Here is a 20438-nt window from a genome sequence, read left to right on the forward strand (position 1 = left end):
GAGAGGCATTGACAATTTGCAAAAAAGTTTGCTTCTCACCGAGCAAGCATTCTTTGGGGTAGATGAGGGAGAGGGTGACAGAGAGGAGGCTGAGGAAAGTGAGGTAGCTAGCTGGGTAACATTTAGAAAGCGGGGTAGAGGGAAGAGTGCCAGGGAGGCTAGCCCTGATCTGACACACCCCAACAAGTTTGCACGTTTGGCAGATGAGGGGGATGTCAGTCCAGGGACGGCACTGCCGCAGCCGGACACTTCCTCTGCCAGTCAGGGGAATGTCAGCTTCGGTAAGCAGGGGACCAGGAGAGCAGGGCAGGCCAGACAGGTGCTGGTAGTGGGAGACTCAATTATTAGGGGAACAGATAGGGAAATCTGTCACAAAGACCGTGATCGCCGAACAGTGTGCTGTCTTCCTGGCGCTAGAGTTCGACATATCGCGGATCGGGTTGACAGATTACTGGGAGGGGCTGGAGAAGATCCAGCGGTCATGGTCCATATCGGAACCAATGACAAAGTTAGGGGTAGGTGGAGAGTCCTTAAAAATGATTTCAGGGATTTAGGGCAAAAGCTTAGGGGAAGGACCTCAAAGGTAGTATTTTCCGAAATACTACCGGTACCACGGGCCACACAAGAAAGGCAGCGGGAGATTAGGGAAATTAACAAGTGGCTCAAGAACTGGTGTAGGATGGAGGGGTTTGGGTTCCTGGAGAACTGGGCCGACTTCGCTGTCGGCTACAGCCTCTATCGTAGGGACGGGCTGCACCTCAATGGGGAAGGAGCAGCTGTGTTGGGGAAGAAGATGGCTAGAAGGTTGGAGGAGTGTTTAAACTAGGGACTGGGGGGGAGGGTAATTACACTATAGAAGGGGAAGATAGTGCAGATAGAGACCGGGGGCAAGGTAGTGGGACTGGGGGAGAAATGGAAGGAGGGACAAGAACAGTTCAGAAGGAAAGGTGTAGGGTAAAAAATATACATAAACCTCTCATATGTATGTATACTAATGCCAGAAGTCTGACTAATAAAACTGGTGAACTGGAATTAGTGATGTGTGAGGAGGACTATGACATAGTGGGAATAACTGAGACATGGCTGGATGATAGCTATGACTGGGCAGTTAATGTACAAGGTTACAGTCTGTTCAGAAAGGATCGTCAAAACCGGAGAGGTGGAGGGGTCTGCCTTTATGTAAAATCTTGTCTAAAGCCCACACTCCGTGAAGATATAAGTGAGGGACATGAACATGTGGAGTCACTGTGGGTAGAGATACATGGAGCTAAAAACAACAATAAATTACTAATAGGAGTCTACTATAAACCACCTAATATACCAGAGTCCACAGAAAATCTACTACTAAACGAGATAGACAAGGCGGCAAATCATAATGAGGTGGTTATTATGGGGGACTTCAACTACCCAGATATAGACTGGGAAACTGAAACTTGTATATCTCATAAAGGAAACAGATTCTTGGCAATAACCAAAGACCATTATCTCTCCCAACTGGTTCAGGACCCGACTAGAGGGACGGCCATACTGGACTTAATATTAACCAATAGACCTGACAGAACAACAGACGTGCAGGTTGGGGGACACCTGGGAAATAGTGACCATAAAGTAATAACCTTCCAATTATCATTCAAAAGAGCGTTTCTACAGGGAGAAACAAAAATACCAAACTTCAAAAAAGCTAAATTTAGCCAACTAAGAGAGGCCATAGGCCTAACTAACTGGGACAAAGTCCTCAAAAATAAAAATACAGCCAAAAAATGGGATATCTTTAAAAACATCCTAAAATCTCATTGTGAGAGGTACATACCGTATGGGAATAAAAGGTTAAGGAACAAAAAGAAACCAATGTGGATAAACAGAACTGTAAAGAAAGCAATAAATGACAAAAAGAAAGCATATAAAACCCTAAAACAGGAGGGTAGCACGGAAGCACTGAAAAACTATAAGGAAAAAAACAGAACATGTAAAAAACAAATAAAAGCGGCCAAACTAGAGACCGAGAGATTAATTGCCAAACAGAGTAAAACTAACCCTAAAATGTTCTTCAATTATATAAATGTTAAAAAGTATAAATCTGAAGGTGTCGGCCCTTTAAAGAGTAATGAGGGGGGAGTCGCAGAGAGCGACGAGGAGAAAGCAAAGCTGTTAAATATTTTTTTCTCCAATGTATTCACTGAGGAAAATAAACTGTCAGATGAAATGCTGAATGCTGAAATAAAGTCGCCATTAAAAGTGTCCTGTCTGACCCAGGAAGAAGTACAACAGCGACTTAAAAAAATCAAAATAGACAAATCGCCAGGACCGGATGGCATACACCCCCGTATCCTAAGGGAATTAAGTAATGTCATAGCCAGACCCTTATTTCTGATATTTGCGGACTCTGTACTGACAGGGAATGTCCCACAGGATTGGCGCATGGCAAATGTGGTGCCAATATTCAAAAAGGGTCCAAAAACAGAGCCTGGAAACTATAGGCCGGTAAGTTTAACATCTGTTGTGGGTAAACTGTTTGAAGGTTTTCTGAGAGATGCTATGTTAGAGCATCTTATGGGAAATAAGCAAATAACGCCATATCAGCATGGCTTCGTGAGGGATCGGTCATGTCAAACTAATTTAATCAGTTTCTATGAGGAGGTAAGTACTAGACTTGACAGCGGCGAATCAATGGATGTCGTGTATCTGGACTTCTCCAAAGCATTTGACACTGTACCTCATAAAAGGTTAGTATATAAAATGAGAATGCTCGGACTCGGAGAAAACGTCTGTAAGTGGGTAAGTAACTGGCTCAATGATAGAAAACAGAGGGTGGTTATTAACGGTACATACTCAGATTGGGTCACTGTCACTAGTGGAGTACCTCAGGGGTCAGTATTGGGCCCTATTCTCTTCAATATATTTATTAATGATCTTGTAGAAGGCTTGCATAGTAAAATATCAATTTTCGCAGATGACACTAAACTGTGTAAAGTAATTAACACTGAAGAGGACAGTATACTACTACAGAGGGATCTGGATAGATTGGAGGCTTGGGCAGATAAGTGGCAGATGAGGTTTAACACTGAGAAATGTAAAGTTATGCACATGGGAAGGAATAATGCAAGTCACCCGTACATACTAAATGGTAAAACACTCGGTAACACTGACATGGAAAAGGATCTAGGAATTTTAATAAACAGCAAACTAAGCTGCAAAAAACAGTGTCAGGCAGCGGCTGCCAAGGCCAATAAGATAATGGGTTGCATCAAAAGGGGCATAGATGCCCGTGATGAGAACATATTCCTACTACTTTACAAATCACTGGTCAGACCACACATGGAGTACTGTGTACAGTTCTGGGCTCCTGTAAACAAGGCAGACATAGCAGAGCTGGAGAGGGTCCAGAGGAGGGCAACTAAAGTAATAACTGGAATGGGGCAACTACAGTATCCTGAAAGATTATCAAAATTAGGGTTATTCACGTTAGAAAAAAGACGACTGAGGGGAGATCTAATTACTATGTATAAATATATCAGGGGGCAGTACAGAGATCTATCCCATCATCTATTTATCCCCAGGACTGTAACTGTGACGAGGGGACATCCTCTGCGTTTGGAGGAAAGAAGGTTTGTACACAAACATAGAAAAGGGTTCTTTACGGTAAGAGCAGTGAGACTATGGAACTCTCTGCCTGAGGAGGTGGTGATGGTGAGTACAATAAAGGAATTCAAGAGGGGCCTGGATGTATTTCTGGAGTGTAATAATATTACAGGCTATAGCTACTAGAGAGGGGTCGTTGATCCAGGGAGTTATTCTGATTGCCTGATTGGAGTCGGGAAGGAATTTTTTATTCCCCTAAAGTGAGGAAAATTGGCTTCTACCTCACAGGGTTTTTTTGCCTTCCTCTGGATCAACTTGTAGGATGACAGGCCGAACTGGATGGACAAATGTCTTTTTTCGGCCTTATGTACTATGTTACTATGTTACTCTCCAGCACTGGATCGGCCAGGTGTCTCCTGGTAATGCCTTAGAGATGGTTGAGCGCTATGAGGCTACCAGAAATCTGCAGGGGGGTTCTTTTGGGAGGGGGACAGTCAAACCCCAGAAATCTACACCCAAGACCCAGCAGCCGGTGCCAGCCAGACCCACTCGGGATGTATCCCCTGCAAACCCAGCCACGGTAGTTTTCTGGCGGTGTCACGAGCCTGGACACATAAGGACCGACTGTCCCCATTGGGGTGAACCCATAGATACTAACTATGGCTATTACCACTCATTGCATGCCAGAAAGCTGTGTGCCACAGGTACCTCCTAGACTGTAGACAATAGCCACCTGTGCCAGGTGGAAGTTGGGGACACTCTGGCGGTGGCCCTTTTCGATTCAGGGTGCCTGGTGTCCCCTGGTAAGAGCTGCCCTGGTGCGGCCCATCGAGTATACTGGCCGAAAGGTCGGCGTTGCGTGCATTAATGGGGACTTAAAATACTATCCCACCGCCCTGAACTCTCTATCAACGGTGGCCGGCAGGTGGACTTATTGGGTGGCTGTCGCCACAAAATTACCATATGAACTAATATTTGGGAGAGACTTCCCCGGTTTCCCAGCACTATGGACGGATACAAAAGTTACCGATACCCGTGAGACAGATGTAACCCTAGCAGAGTGGCCCGGCTCAGGGGGAGACCAAAACCCTGGGAGCCTGAGTCTGAAAGGCCAGCGGTAGGGGTGACCGCCACTTCGGTGGAAGTGGGGGAGACAAACCCGCTAAGTGTGATGGTGGGTGACAGGGAGGACTTGCCACCAGGTTCGGAGCTAGCCGACCTCAATGTTTCCAGGGATAATTTTGGTACTGCACAACACCAGTACCCAACCCTATCCCAAGCCTGGGAAAATGTATTAATAATTGATGGGGAACCACAACAACCGGGGGCAGAGTCGGTCCCTGTTTTGTGGTTCATCAACAGATGTTGTATCGAGTAAACCAGATGTGAGGTGAATCCATTGAACAGTTGCTGGTGCCCCAGGCTTATCGCAAACTCGTTTTAGAGTTAGCCCACCAGCATGTTCTCGGGGGTCATCTGGGAATGCAAAAAACTCGGAACCAGATTCTACACCGGTTTTACTGGCCCAGTGTGTTCAGAGAGGTAGAAGAATATTGTAAGTCTTGCCCAACCTGCCAGATAACGAGCCCCCAGCCACATTTCCGTAGTCCCCTGGTACCCCTTCCGATTATCAAGGCCCCGTTCGAGCTAATCACTATGGATCTCATAGGCCCGGTACCGAAGTTTGCTAGAGGACACCAACACATCTTGGTCATCCTCGACTACGCCACTCGGTACCTGGAGGCAGTGCGACTGCGGCATACATCAGCCAAACTCATAGCTAAGGAGTTAATGGAGATGTTTCAGGCCTGGGTCTGCCTAAGGAGGTTCTGACTGACCAAGGGACCCCATTTATGTCCAAGGTTATGAGGGAACTCTGTAAGTGGCTCCACATAAAACAGCTACGGATGTCCGTGTATCATCCGCAAACGGATGGCCTGGTAGAGAGGTTTAATCAAACATTAAAAAATATGCTAATAAGAGCGGTCTCTAAGGATGGGATGGACTGGGACCTTCTTCTGCCCTATCTCATGTTCGCAGTGCGAGAGGTGCCACAGTCCTCAACTGGGTTCTCGCCCTTCAAACTGCTATACGGCAGACAGCCTCGTGGTCTGTTGGACGTTGCCAAGGAGGCGTGGGAACAACAACCCACACCGCACAGAAGTTTTGTTGAGTATGTCACCCAGATGCAAGGACAGATGGAACCAGTTTTACCTCTGGTTAGGGATCATATGGAGGCAGAGCAGCGAGCCCAGAGTAGGATCTATAATCGGCAGGCTCGGGTCCAGACCTTTAACCCGGGTGATCGGGTGTTAGTTACCTAGCTAGGTGGCAGGGGCCCTACAAGGTTCTTGAAAAAATTGGAGCAGTAGATTACAAGGTACATCAGCCAGGGAGGCGAAAGCCTGAGCAGGTGTTCAATGTGAATCTTCTCAAACCCTGTAAAGATAGGGAAACCTGTACGAAAGACAGCCCACAACCAGGGTTCCTAGGGGAGGCGGTTTCGGCCCCTCTGTCTGAAGCAAGGGAAGCGGCTGCCACAGTGAAAATTGCTGACAGCCTCTACTCTAAACAGGCTTAGGAAGCCAGGGAGTTCATTAGTCGGAACACAGATGTGTTCTTGGACCTTCCTGGACGCACTTCCATAGTCCGTCATGACATTATCACTGAGACTCAGGCAAAAGTCCAGTTAAAACCCTACGACAAGCCATCGCGGAGGAAGTGCAGCTAATGCTCCAGCTAGGTGTCATTGAGGAGTCAAAAAGTGAATGGGCCAGTCCGATAGTTTTAATACCCAAGCCGGACCGGACATTGCGGTTCAGTAACAACTTCCGCAAACTGAATGAGGTGTCCAAGTTTGACGCATATCCCATGCCCCGAGTGGATGAGCTTATTGAGAAGTTGGGCCAAGCCCGGTATTTTTCTGTGTTAGAACTCACCAAAGGGTACTGGTAGGTACCCTTGACAGAGGCTGCCAAGGAAAAAACGGCTTTCATCACGCCAGAGGGGCTGTATCAGTACAAGGTATTACCCTTTGGTCTACATGGCGCTCCCGCCACGTTTCAAAGGCTAATGGACATTGTACTCCGTCCACATCATTGGTAAGCTTCGGCGTACCTGGACGATATCGTTATCCACAGCACCGACTGGGAAAGTCACATACCTAAAGTACAGGCTGTAGTGGACTTCCTTAGGACGGCTGGCTTAACTGCTAACCAAAAAAAGTGTGCAATATGGTTAGAAGAGACCAAGTACCTGGGGTATGTAACTGGACTCAGAATGTCAAACCTCAGCTGAACAAAATTAGGAATTGGCCCCGACCTGTCACTACTCAGCAAGTAAAGTCATTCCTGGGTATCTTGGGGTACTATATGAGGTTTGTCCCCAATTTTGCTACCGTCGCCGCACCATTGACAGGCCTTTTGAAGGGACGCAGATCAGTGATGGTTCAGTGGAATGAGCAGGCGGAAAAAGGCTTTTTACGCTTTTAAGTCTGCCCTGTGTGGGTCCCCAGTATTGGTAACGCCTGACTCCAAGATGGAGTTTGTGGTACAGACCAATGCACAAATCACTGAAAAAAATGCACCAAAATGATACGCAACTGACAATACTAGCTAATTCCTCAAGCCGATGTTAAAAGCTGAGAACTTTGCCAATATCTTCTAGTCAGGAACATATCGGAGCCCCTCATTAGTGATGTCGCGAACATAAAATTTTCAGTTCGCGAACAGCGAACGAGAACTTCCGCAAATGTTCGCGAACTGGCGAACCGGGCGAACCGCCATAGACTTCAATAGACAGGCGAATTTTAAAACCCACAGGGACTCTTTCTGGCCACAATAGTGATGAGAAAGTTGTTTCAAGGGGTCTAACACCTGGACTGTGGCATGCCGGAGGGGGATCTATGGCAAAACTCCCATGGAAAATTACGTAGTGGACGCAGAGTCGGGTTTTAATCCATAAAGGGCATAAATCAACTAACATTCCTAAATTGTTTGGAATAACGTGCTTTAAAACATCCAGTGTGTGTATACGATCAGGTATGATGTTGTATCGATCAGGTAGTGTAAGGGTTACGCCCGCATCACAGACATTGACAGACCAAACTCCCCTTTTAATGCACCGCAAACAGTTCATTTGCACAACCGCAAACTCCCCATTTGCACAAGGTTGGATACCAAGCTAGCCACGTCCCGGTGATGTCATTGAAGGTTTCTTCCTCCACCCAGCCACGTACAACACCAAGGGTCCCCGAAAGGTCAATTGAATTGATTTTTCGAACGGGGAGATGGTTAAAAAAACGCTGGCTCCCTCCCCTTTGTTTTTATCCACGGTGACTGCGTCTGCGCCGTGCAATTTACTGTCACACCCGATATGAGTGGTATTTTCTGTAGTACTATTCTCATCAGTTTAATCCCTCTAATGTCCCCAATCTGGGTGCCATTTATTGAATAGATTTTTCGAACGGGGAGATGGTATCAGTGGTTGGCACTGGCAGTGGGCACACTACAGTCAGTAGAAGCGGGCCTGACACACACTGGCAGCAGGCAAGCAACTGAAATTACACTAAAGTGTAAAAATTAAATGCCTTATTTATCGGCAAGCTACTGTGCCACCCGGTATGAGTGGTTGGCACTGGCAGTGGGCACACTACAGTCAGTGGAAGAGGGCCTGACACACACTGGCAGCAGGCAAGCAACTGAATTTAGACTACTGTCTAAAAATTAAATGCCTTATTTATCGGCAAGCTACTGTGCCACCCGGTATCAGTGGTTGGCACTGGCAGTGGGCACACTACAGTCAGTGGAAGCGGGCCTGACACACACTGGCAGCAGGCAAGCAACTGAATTTAGACTACTGTCTAAAAATTAAATGCCTTATTTATCGGCAAGCTACTGTGCCACCCGGTATCAGTGGTTGGCACTGGCAGTGGGCACACTACAGTCAGTTGAAGTCGGCCTGACACACACTAGCAGCAGGCAAGCAGCTGAAATTACACTAAAGTGTAAAAATTAAATGCCTTTTTTATGCAAAGTCCTGTGCCAGCCGGTATGAGTGGTGGGCACTGGCAGTGGGCACACTACAGTCAGTGGAAGTCAGCCTGACACACACTGGCAGGCAACTAACCTTAGATTAAAGTGTAAAAATTAAGTGCCTATTTTTTAAGCAAAGTCCTGTGCCACTCGGGATGACAGGGGTGGGCACTGGCAGTGGGCACACTACAGTCAGTTGAAGTCGGCCTGACACACACTGGCAGGCAACTAACCTTAGATTAAAGTGTAAAAATGAAGTGCCTTTTTTTTAAGCAAAGTCCTGTGCCACACGGGATGACAGGGGTGGGCACTGGCAGTGGGCACACTACAGTCAGTTGAAGTCGGCCTGACACACACTAGCAGCAGGCAAGCAGCTGAAATTACACTAAAGTGTAAAAATTAAATGCCTTTTTTATGCAAAGTCCTGTGCCAGCCGGTATGAGTGGTGGGCACTGGCAGTGGGCACACTACAGTCAGTGGAAGTCAGCCTGACACACACTGGCAGGCAACTAACCTTAGATTAAAGTGTAAAAATTAAGTGCCTTTTTTTTAAGCAAAGTCCTGTGCCACACGGGATGACAGGGGTGGGCACTGGCAGTGGGCACACTACAGTCAGTTGAAGTCGGCCTGACACACACTAGCAGCAGGCAAGCAGCTGAAATTACACTAAAGTGTAAAAATTAAATGCCTTTTTTATGCAAAGTCCTGTGCCAGCCGGTATGAGTGGTGGGCACTGGCAGTGGGCACACTACAGTCAGTGGAAGTCAGCCTGACACACACTGGCAGGCAACTAACCTTAGATTAAAGTGTAAAAATTAAGTGCCTTTTTTTAAGCAAAGTCCTGTGCCACACGGAATGACAGGGGTGAGCACTGGCAGTGGGCACACTACAGTCTGTGGGCCTGCAGCTCCTCACACACAGGCAGGCCAGGCAACTGCAATATGTATATAAAGGAAAAAAAAAAAGCAGACTAATGTTGCAGCCCTAAAAAGGGCTTTTTGGGGTGCTGTCAGGACGCTGTCCTTACAGCAGAGATCAGATGAGTCTTTCAGGACTGGAGTGGACACTGAATTCACTAGCCTAGCTATCGATTTCCCAATTAAATCAGCAGCAGTTACAGTCTCCCTCCTCTCACTAAGACTGCAGCTTCAGAATGAATCTAAAATGGATGCTGTGCAGGAGGTGGGAGGGTCTGGGAGGGAGGGTATGCTGCTGATTGGCTGGAATGTGTCTGCTGACTGTGAGGTACAGGGTCAAAGTTTGCTCAATGATGATGTATAGGGGGCGGACCGAACATCGCATGTGTTCGCCCGGCAGAGGCGAACGCGAACAAGCTATGTTCGCCGGGAACTGTTCGCCGTCGGATAGTTCGGGCCATCTCTACACGCAGTGTATGCCTGAGCAAGGTTTGTGTGTTTTCTCTCCAGCAGTCATCACTACTATCATTGTGGGACATATTTTTTTTTTTTATATATATTATCTGATAAAAGTTAAGTTTTAAGTAGGATAACAAACCAGTGATACAGTTTAATTGTTCCTACAACATATTTATCTCAAACCAATACTGTGAATTGTGTTCTGATAATGGCAAGTTTCCTATCCGGCCCTATCGATACTGATCAGTGGTTAGCTGAGGCCTCACAGGTATTCTCAGATAAAAATATAGAGACGAAGGACGCACCGGGCAACTTAAAAACACTATTCAAAGAACTATATACATACTATAGAGACAACATCAAATCATGGTGGGAGACACAATCTCTAGAAAATTATATTAAAGCTGAGATTGTTCCCAAAGGGCTGCGTATTTCCATCATTCCAGCACCTAGATCACAATCACCTGACTTACTGATTAAGTGGGAAAAAACACTGACGGAAAGTTCCCTCAACCTCATGAGACTATTGCTCTCTGAGGAACGCATTACCCTAGAAAAAACATTTATAAGACTGAAAACACTAATTGAACAGACATTGAAATATAAGGACAATTTGGAGTTCCAAAAAAAGGAAAATAATTTACAAACCTCTGTGGAGAAATACCACATCTCAATTAAAGAGAGAAAGCACAATCAGTATAAAAAAGACCTTCTTGAATTTAAAGAAAAAAGAGCATATCTGCATCTAAACGACCAAATAAATCTACCCCCAAAAGAAATTTCGTCATCTGAAATCGAATCCTCAGACACAGAGAGATCAACTGATCACTTATATCGCGGGAAACCCAGATATAGAGGAAACGGGAGACAAAGAGGCCCTAGAACTAGAAATCAAAAATGGGGAAACCAATCCAGGAACAACCAAAGGGCCACTGGCCCAGAAGGACTCACCTCCTCTGGACCCTCTACCTCTACCTCATCCTCCAATTTTTTAGAACTGGGGGGAGCCCCTTATCATCTCAGGGACCGTCCCAGACAAGAAAAATAGACTCCATACAGAATGGCCAGATAATTAATTTAACAAAAAAAACTTTTTCTGAGGCAGAGATGCAAGTACTTACTAGGGGTATATCTTTTATACCAACAACTAGATTTAACTCTTTTCACTGGGTCAAAGATCTTCATTTATTTTGCCGTAAGCTCAAATGGCATAAGTTCTTCAGACATAATGACCTAGAGGAAAGTGTTAAACTAGGTATTCCTCTTGATGATCTCCCTTTGGCCAGAACCATGGTCGAACTCCTTAGAGAAGGAGATAAAAATATTGGGGAAGGCCCCTTTACTAACCTTAAACCTAAAAGTACAAAATCGCCACCTCCAATGGAATCAAACACGATTGATCTCTTCCAGAATATGGTAACGAAAGAATTGGAAAAACTGGACCAAAAAGGAATTAAGAGCAAAATGAATCTAAATAAATTTGAAACGGAGGCCATGATCAAAATTCAAGAAGATCATGATATAATACTAAAACCCTCAGACAAAGGGGGGAATTTAGTGGTCATGGATCATGTCATGTACCAACAGATGTGTAATTCGATTCTAAACGACAAAAACTGTTATAACATACTTGGGAGGGACCCTACGCTAGATTTTAAAACTGACCTGGAGGTTTTACTCATACAAGCTCTTGATAACAAACTAATATCAAATTATGAACTCAAATTCATGCTCATCTCCTATCCTCAGACTGCCACCTTTTACACAATCCCCAAAGTCCATAAAGGACTTACACCACTCAAGGGACGTCCCATAGTATCGGGGATAAATTCGATCACCCAAAATATTGGCATATACGTTGATAAGATACTTAGGTCCTTTGTTACAGCACTCCCATCGTATATTAGGGACACTTCGGATCTATTAACTAAAATTGATGGGTTACAGCTAGAGGATGGGATTTTACTAGCCTCAATAGACGTTGAGGCGCTTTATAGTAATATTCCCCATGACTTAGGACTGCATGCAGTCGAATACTATCTAAAAACTAGGGGCACTCAATTTACAGCCCACAATGAGTTCACCTATAAGCTGACAGAGTTTGTACTAAAACATAATTACTTTCTCTTCAATTCCAGGTTCTTCCACCAGCTCAGGGGCACGGCAATGGGGAGCCCTTGTGCCCCCACCTATGCCAATCTGTTTCTGGGCTGGTGGGAGGATACCCTGGTGTTCACAGAGGATAGCATGTGGACGTCGAGGATTGTCTTCTGGGGCCGCTATATCGACGACATTTTGATATTCTGGAGCGGCTCCAGAAGACAGTTCTCAGACTTTGTAGCTGACCTCAATAACAACAAAATAGGTATGCATTTTACCTCAGAGGTCAATGAGCACACCCTGGCTTTCCTGGATTTATCCATTTATTTAAATAATGGTATGATTTCCACTAAAACTTACAGGAAACCGACAGCTACAAATAATCTATTAAGATGGGAAAGTCATCATCCCACAAGTCTTAAATGCGGTATCCCCAAGGGACAATATCTGCGGATCCGAAGAAATTGTACCCGGAAGGTAGATTTTTATAACCAAGCCAATGACCTGAGAACCAGGTTTAGTCAAAGGGGATATCCAGATCGACCATTACAAAAAGCCTTTAAATCCGCTTTAGACGTAGAAAGAACAGAACTACTGTCTCCTAAACAACTGACAAAATCTACAGCAGACCACACGTTCCGTATTATAGGTACTTATGATAACTATAATAGACAAGTCAGGAATATCCTTCAAAAATACTGGGACTTGCTGCTCACTGACCCTGATATACAGGACACCCTTCCCCCCTATCCGGCAATTACATACCGTAGAGGAAGATCGCTGGGGGACAGATTCGTACACAGCCATTACCTACCGATTAAAAAACCTGGAACTTGGCTGGATAGGAAACCCCTAGGTATGTACAAATGTGGTACATGCATAGCCTGTCCACATATCATCAAGACAAAAACCTTTACTAGTAACGTCACCAAGAAAATATATACCATTAGGGATTTTGCAAATTGCAAAACCACAGGGGTTGTATACCTATGCACATGTACCTGTAATCTCCAATATGTGGGCAAGACCAAAAGGGAACTCAGGAGGAGGATTGGAGACCATCTGGGAGATATCAGACACCAACGAGATACCCCAATTGCAAGACACATACAGATCTGCCATGATGGAGACTCTAGGTTCCTAAAATTCTGCGTCATTGAGGTGATACGTCCATCCCCCAGAGGCGGTGACCTCAATAGAAAAATATTACAGAAAGAGGCAGAATGGACCCATAGGCTAAAGACAGTGAGCCCACTCGGCCTAAATGAGATATTATCTTTTGGGTGTTTTATTTAGGCCCGATGCGTTCAAAATACTCAAATCCACTTGACAAGTGTAAAGATAATAACAATAATACACGGACCGAATAGGATTATACTACATCTACCGAGATAGGTTATAGTCACGATTATCAAAAATATAGGAGAGGTTGAGTGTGAGTCAACAAGGGCCCTGGGTATATCATGAATTTTTATATAATGTATAAAATCTAGGACTAACTTCGCTTCCACTCTTAAATAGTCCCCCATTTATGCACCAGTATACCCCTAAAATAATATACCTGAGATTAGACATATATATGAAAAAGACGATACGGAGGAATGCAATTGGACTGAGATGCAGTATATCTGTGTGATATTTACAATCAATATCATAATAGACCAGATCATCTTTATCTGGACTTCTTATAATATTGTACTATTGTACATGAATAAAGAAATATGTTTTGCAAGTCTCTCTGCATGCTTGATACAAGAAGCAATGCACTTAGCATTCCATCCCGATCATGTTGACGCATGAATATGACGTCTTTGCGTTCCACAGCAGCACGGGTCATCATTAACTGTGCCGAATTGACGCCGATGCGTTCCACATTAACGCGCGGCGCCCTACGCAATAGGACTTGGTTACTGGACGCATCATGATGACGTGATGCGTTCCACGGGGCTAGCTGTAAACCTATGCGCATGCGCAGAATGACGTAGTTCCGGATCTGCTCCCAACCTAATGGAACGCACGCCGCGAAAAAAGAGTGAGTGAGTAATTAATACACTAATCACATTCCATATGACGGTATATATAAAAAGGGGGCAGTTTTCAGACATTTGTCTGGACTGCAATCTAGCTGGGACACCATCTAACAAGCGACTGAGCTGACGGTTATTATACCGCATCTACATCTACTCTACCCCTGATGAATCTGACAGCATCACCTGTCAGAGGAAACGCGTCGGGAACGACTTTGAAAGAAACACCTGAACAGGCCAGCACCAGGAGACAACAACAGGGTCAGAATAACAGGGACAGCCACCGAGAAGTGGGGTCGCTCCGCAGGGGGTGATTCTCCCGCACATAGGCGGGAGACCTCTCCGCTTTTAGGCAGGAGAACAATAGCTTATCAGGGACATTCTCCTACCTGCCTGACCCACTGTCTCAAGCGACTTAGCAACCTATCTTCACTTGGAACCACATTTGTTTTCAGCAGACCAAGGGGACCTTCACGGATCCAATTGAACACCCAAGCTGCTTGAACACCGTGATCACGTATTCTCCACGCAACAAACCGTGAGTGGTGACCATAATAAGTGGTTAAACCATAGTGTTACTATCTATTGCTACAGGACTACGTATGTGTACAATTTGATGTTGTATTTACACACACGTAGTGCCTAGAAACTGTTGCCTATCTATACAGGGAGTGCAGAATTATTAGGCAAGTTGTATTTTTGAGGATTAATTTTATTATTGAACAACAACCATGTTCTCAATGAACCCAAAAAACTCATTAATATCAAAGCTGAATATTTTTGGAAGTAGTTTTTATAAGGGGTTGGGTCAGCACAACCTGCCTGCAGGTGCACATCACTATGGCGAAATACATATACAAACGGAAAATGCAAATGTGATCGCACACTACATCCAGCACTCTGCCCTCCATGCTGGATGAGAGGAAGGTTTTCTGGTCAGGCGCAAAACACATAGGATCCAAACCGTCTCTTTTAGGTGAATCTTTTTTTAATGCATAATAAAAAAATAGAACAACGCGTTTCGGGGCTCAAAATGTCCCCTTCATCAGGTTAATAGTAATCACAATGAATAATATCAGTACAGGTATATAAAGGTACAAAAAAACCGCCAAAAAACGGATTACCTGAGAGCTGCCCACAGATGGGAGGGGCTAGCTGCAGGTAATGTATCACAAATATAAATATAACTGTTCAAATTATAAGTATGGTCACAGTATGTAATTACAGTAGGTATATGGAGATAATATAAGGGGATAAATTGCATATACTCGGCGATTCTTTCATGAGATTATAACAGCTAAGGACGGAGGACAGGAGTCACATGACCGCACTGATGCGGTCACGTGATCGTCGCAGAGTAACTTCTATGTATAGTACCCGGCGCCTGCGCTCTATTAGATAAGTCTTCTTGCACGGGCACCCGGTCATAAGAAGACTTATCTAATAGAGCGCAGGCGCCGGGTACTATACATAGAAGTTACTCTGCGCCGATCACGTGACCGCATCAGTGCGGTCATGTGACTCCTGTCCTCCGTCCTTAGCTGTTATAATCTCATGAAAGAATCGCCGAGTATATGCAATTTATCCCCTTATATTATCTCCATATACCTACTGTAATTACATACTGTGACCATACTTATAATTTAAACAGTTATATTTATATTTGTGATACATTACCTGCAGCTAGCCCCTCCCATCTGTGGGCAGCTCTCAGGTAATCCATTTTTTGGCGGTTTTTTTGTACCTTTATATACCTGTACTGATATTATTCATTGTGATTACTATTAACCTGATGAAGGGGACATTTTGAGCCCCGAAACGCGTTGTTCTATTTTTTTATTATGCATTAAAAAAAGATTCACCTAAAAGAGACGGTTTGGATCCTATGTGTTTTGCGCCTGACCAGAAAACCTTCCTCTCTACAAGCATCCTTTGGGGGATTGGGCCTCCGATCCCAAAGACACCTCTTCTGCGGCTGCATCCACGGATCCGAAAAAATCTCTTTGGCTTATTTTACATACCCACAATAGAGTTGTGTCTATTCTAGCACAACCTAAAAAGGTGAGCACCTTTTTACTTGTTTTACAATTAAGTTTGTATTGAACATACTACCCTATTGTGCGCCCCCCATACCCCTTCTTTTGTCTCCATGTTTCCCTCCTGACCGAGGGGGACTCTAGACTCGCCTGTGGTTTCCTAGACTCCATGCTGGATGAGACATTGGTTTATATTTTGGCCAAAGCATAGTAAGCCACTCACCGCGTCAAGGCTGTCTCATGAGTGGTCCCTAACTCTTGTTCCTACCTGTTCATGGGCCATGACAGCCACATAAAATCCAGGGAATGCAGGTCAGCATGCAAGCCAAGTACACTTTGCTTGTAACCCCGTCCGGTGCCATTACAGCTTTCATCGGATCCAGGGATGCAAGTACCAACATGCATGCTGAACCCACCATATACTTCTCCTGGAGCCAGATGGCTAATGGTAGGTTCTATACAAGCAGACTCAGTTTTATACTGACTTTAAAACCAGCCTCAAGGACAGATTAACTGGTCAGGTGTGCAATGACTCCAAGGAGATCGCCACGCCTCCAATATATACTACAAAGAAAAAAATATAAGGGGTTGGGTCAGCACAACCTGCCTGCAGGTGCACATCACTATGGCGAAATACATATACAAACGGAAAATGCAAATGTGTCATTGCACACCTGACCAGTTAATCTGTCCTTGAGGCTGGTTTTAAAGTCAGTATAAAACTGAGTCTGCTTGTATAGAACCTACTATTAGCCATCTGGCTCCAGGAGAAGTATATGGTGGGTTCAGCATGCATGTTGGTACTTGCATCCCTGGATCCGATGAAAGCTGTAATGGCACCGGACGGGGTTACAAGCAAAGTGTACTTGGCTTGCATGCTGACCTGCATTCCCTGGATTTTATGTGGCTGTCATGGCCCATGAACAGGTAGGAACAAGAGTTAGGGACCACTCATGAGACAGCCTTGACGCGGTGAGTGGCTTACTATGCTTTGGCCAAAATATAAACCAATGTCTCATCCAGCATGGAGGGCAGAGTGCTGGATGTAGTGTGCGATCACATTTGCATTTTCCGTTTGTATATGTATTTCGCCATAGTGATGTGCACCTGCAGGCAGGTTGTGCTGACCCAACCCCTTATATTTTTTTCTTTGTAGTATATATTGGAGGCGTGGCGATCTCCTTGGAGTCATTGCACACCTGACCAGTTAATCTGTCCTTGAGGCTGGTTTTAAAGTCAGTATAAAACTGAGTCTGCTTGTATAGAACCTTCCATTAGCCATCTGGCTCCAGGAGAAGTATATGGTGGGTTCAGCATGCATGTTGGTACTTGCATCCCTGGATCCGATGAAAGCTGTAATGGCACCGGACGGGGTTACAAGCAAAGTGTACTTGGCTTGCATGCTGACCTGCATTCCCTGGATTTTATGTGGCTGTCATGGCCCATGAACAGGTAGGAACAAGAGTTAGGGACCACTCATGAGACAGCCTTGACGCGGTGAGTGGCTTACTATGCTTTGGCCAAAATATAAACCAATGTCTCATCCAGCATGGAGGGCAGAGTGCTGGATGTAGTGTGCGATCACATTTGCATTTTCCGGAAGTAGTTTTTAGCTTGTTTTTAGTTTTAGCTATTTTAGGGGAATATCTGTGTGTGCAGGTGACTATTACTGTGCATAATTATTAGGCAACTTAACAAAAAACAAATATATACCCATTTCAATTATTTATTTTTACCAGTGAAACCAATATAACATCTCAACATTCACAAATATACATTTCTGACATTCAAAAACAAAACAAAAACAAATCAGTGACCAATATAGCCACCTTTCTTTGCAAGGACACTCAAAAGCCTGCCATCCATGGATTCTGTCAGTGTTTTGATCTGTTCACCATCAACATTGCGTGCAGCAGCAGCCACAGCCTCCCAGACACTGTTCAGAGAGGTGTACTGTTTTCCCTCCTTGTAAATCTCACATTTGATGATGGACCACAGGTTCTCAATGGGGTTCAGATCAGGTGAACAAGGAGGCCATGTCATTAGATTTTCTTCTTTTATACCCTTTCTTGCCAGCCACGCTGTGGAGTACTTGGAGTGATGGAGCATTGTCCTGCATGAAAATCATGTTTTTCTTGAAGGATGCAGACTTCTTCCTGTACCACTGCTTGAAGAAGGTGTCTTCCAGAAACTGGCAGTAGGACTGGGAGTTGAGCTTGACTCCATCCTCAACCCAAAAAGGCCCCACAAGCTCATCTTTGATGATACCAGCCCAAACCAGTACTCCACCTCCACCTTGCTGGCGTCTGAGTCGGACTGGAGCTCTCTGCCCTTTACGAATCCAGCCACGGGCCCATCCATCTGGCCCATCAAGACTCACTCTCATTTCATCAGTCCATAAAACCTTAGAAAAATCAGTCTTGAGATATTTCTTGGCCCAGTCTTGACGTTTCAGCTTGTGTGTCTTGTTCAGTGGTGGTCGTCTTTCAGCCTTTCTTACCTTGGCCATGTCTGTGAGTATTGCACACCTTGTGCTTTTGGGCACTCCAGTGATGTTGCAGCTCTGAAATATGGCCAAACTGGTGGCAAGTGGCATCTTGGCAGCTGCACGCTTGACTTTTCTCAGTTCATGGGCAGTTATTTTGCGCCTTGGTTTTTCCACACGCTTCTTGCGACCCTGTTGACTATTTTGAATGAAACGCTTGATTGTTCGATGATCACGCTTCAGAAGCTTTGCAATTTTAAGAGTGCTGCATCCCTCTGCAAGATATCTCACTATTTTTGACTTTTCTGAGCCTGTCAAGTCCTTCTTTTGACCCATTTTGCCAAAGGAAAGGAAGTTGCCTAATAATTATGCACACCTAATATAGGGTGTTGATGTCATTAGACCACACCCCTTCTCATTACAGAGATGCACATCACCTAATATGCTTAATTGGTAGTAGGCTTTCGAGCCTATACAGCTTGGAGTAAGACAACATGCATAAAGAGGATGATGTGGTCAAAATACTCATTTGCCTAATAATTCTGCACGCAGTTAGTGATGTCGCGAACATAAAATTTTCAGTTCGCGAACAGCGAACGAGAACTTCCGCAAATGTTCGCGAACTGGCGAACCGGGCGAACCGCCATAGACTTCAATAGACAGGCGAATTTTAAAACCCACAGGGACTCTTTCTGGCCACAATAGTGATGAGAAAGTTGTTTCAAGGGGTCTAACACCTGGACTGTGGCATGCCGGAGGGGGATCTATGGCAAAACTCCCATGGAAAATTACGTAGTGGACGCAGAGTCGGGTTTTAATCCATAAAGGGCATAAATCAACTAACATTCCTAAATTGTTTGGAATAACGTGCTTTAAAACATCCAGTGTGTGTATACGATCAGGTATGATGTTGTATCGATCAGGTAGTGTAAGGGTTACGCCCGCATCACAGACATTGACAGACCAAACTCCCCTTTTAATGCACCGCAAACAGTTCATTTGCACAACCGCAAACTCCCCATTTGCACAAGGTTGGATACCAAGCTAGCCACGTCCCGGTGATGTCATTGAAGGTTTCTTCCTCCACCCAGCCACGTACAACACCAAGGGTCCCCGAAAGGTCAATTGAATTGATTTTTCGAACGGGGAGATGGTTAAAAAAACGCTGGCTCCCTCCCCTTTGTTTTTATCCACGGTGACTGCGTCTGCGCCGTGCAATTTACTGTCACACCCGATATGAGTGGTATTTTCTGTAGTACTATTCTCATCAGTTTAATCCCTCTAACGTCCCCAATCTGGGTGCCATTTATTGAATAGATTTTTCGAACGGGGAGATGGTATCAGTGGTTGGCACTGGCAGTGGGCACACTACAGTCAGTAGAAGCGGGCCTGACACACACTGGCAGCAGGCAAGCAACTGAAATTACACTAAAGTGTAAAAATTAAATGCCTTATTTATCGGCAAGCTACTGTGCCACCCGGTATGAGTGGTTGGCACTGGCAGTGGGCACACTACAGTCAGTGGAAGAGGGCCTGACACACACTGGCAGCAGGCAAGCAACTGAATTTAGACTACTGTCTAAAAATTAAATGCCTTATTTATCGGCAAGCTACTGTGCCACCCGGTATCAGTGGTTGGCACTGGCAGTGGGCACACTACAGTCAGTGGAAGCGGGCCTGACACACACTGGCAGCAGGCAAGCAACTGAATTTAGACTACTGTCTAAAAATTAAATGCCTTATTTATCGGCAAGCTACTGTGCCACCCGGTATCAGTGGTTGGCACTGGCAGTGGGCACACT

The sequence above is a fragment of the Bufo bufo genome, chromosome 5, assembly GCF_905171765.1.
Source record: "Bufo bufo chromosome 5, aBufBuf1.1, whole genome shotgun sequence".
Classification (NCBI taxonomy): Eukaryota; Metazoa; Chordata; class Amphibia; order Anura; family Bufonidae; genus Bufo; species Bufo bufo.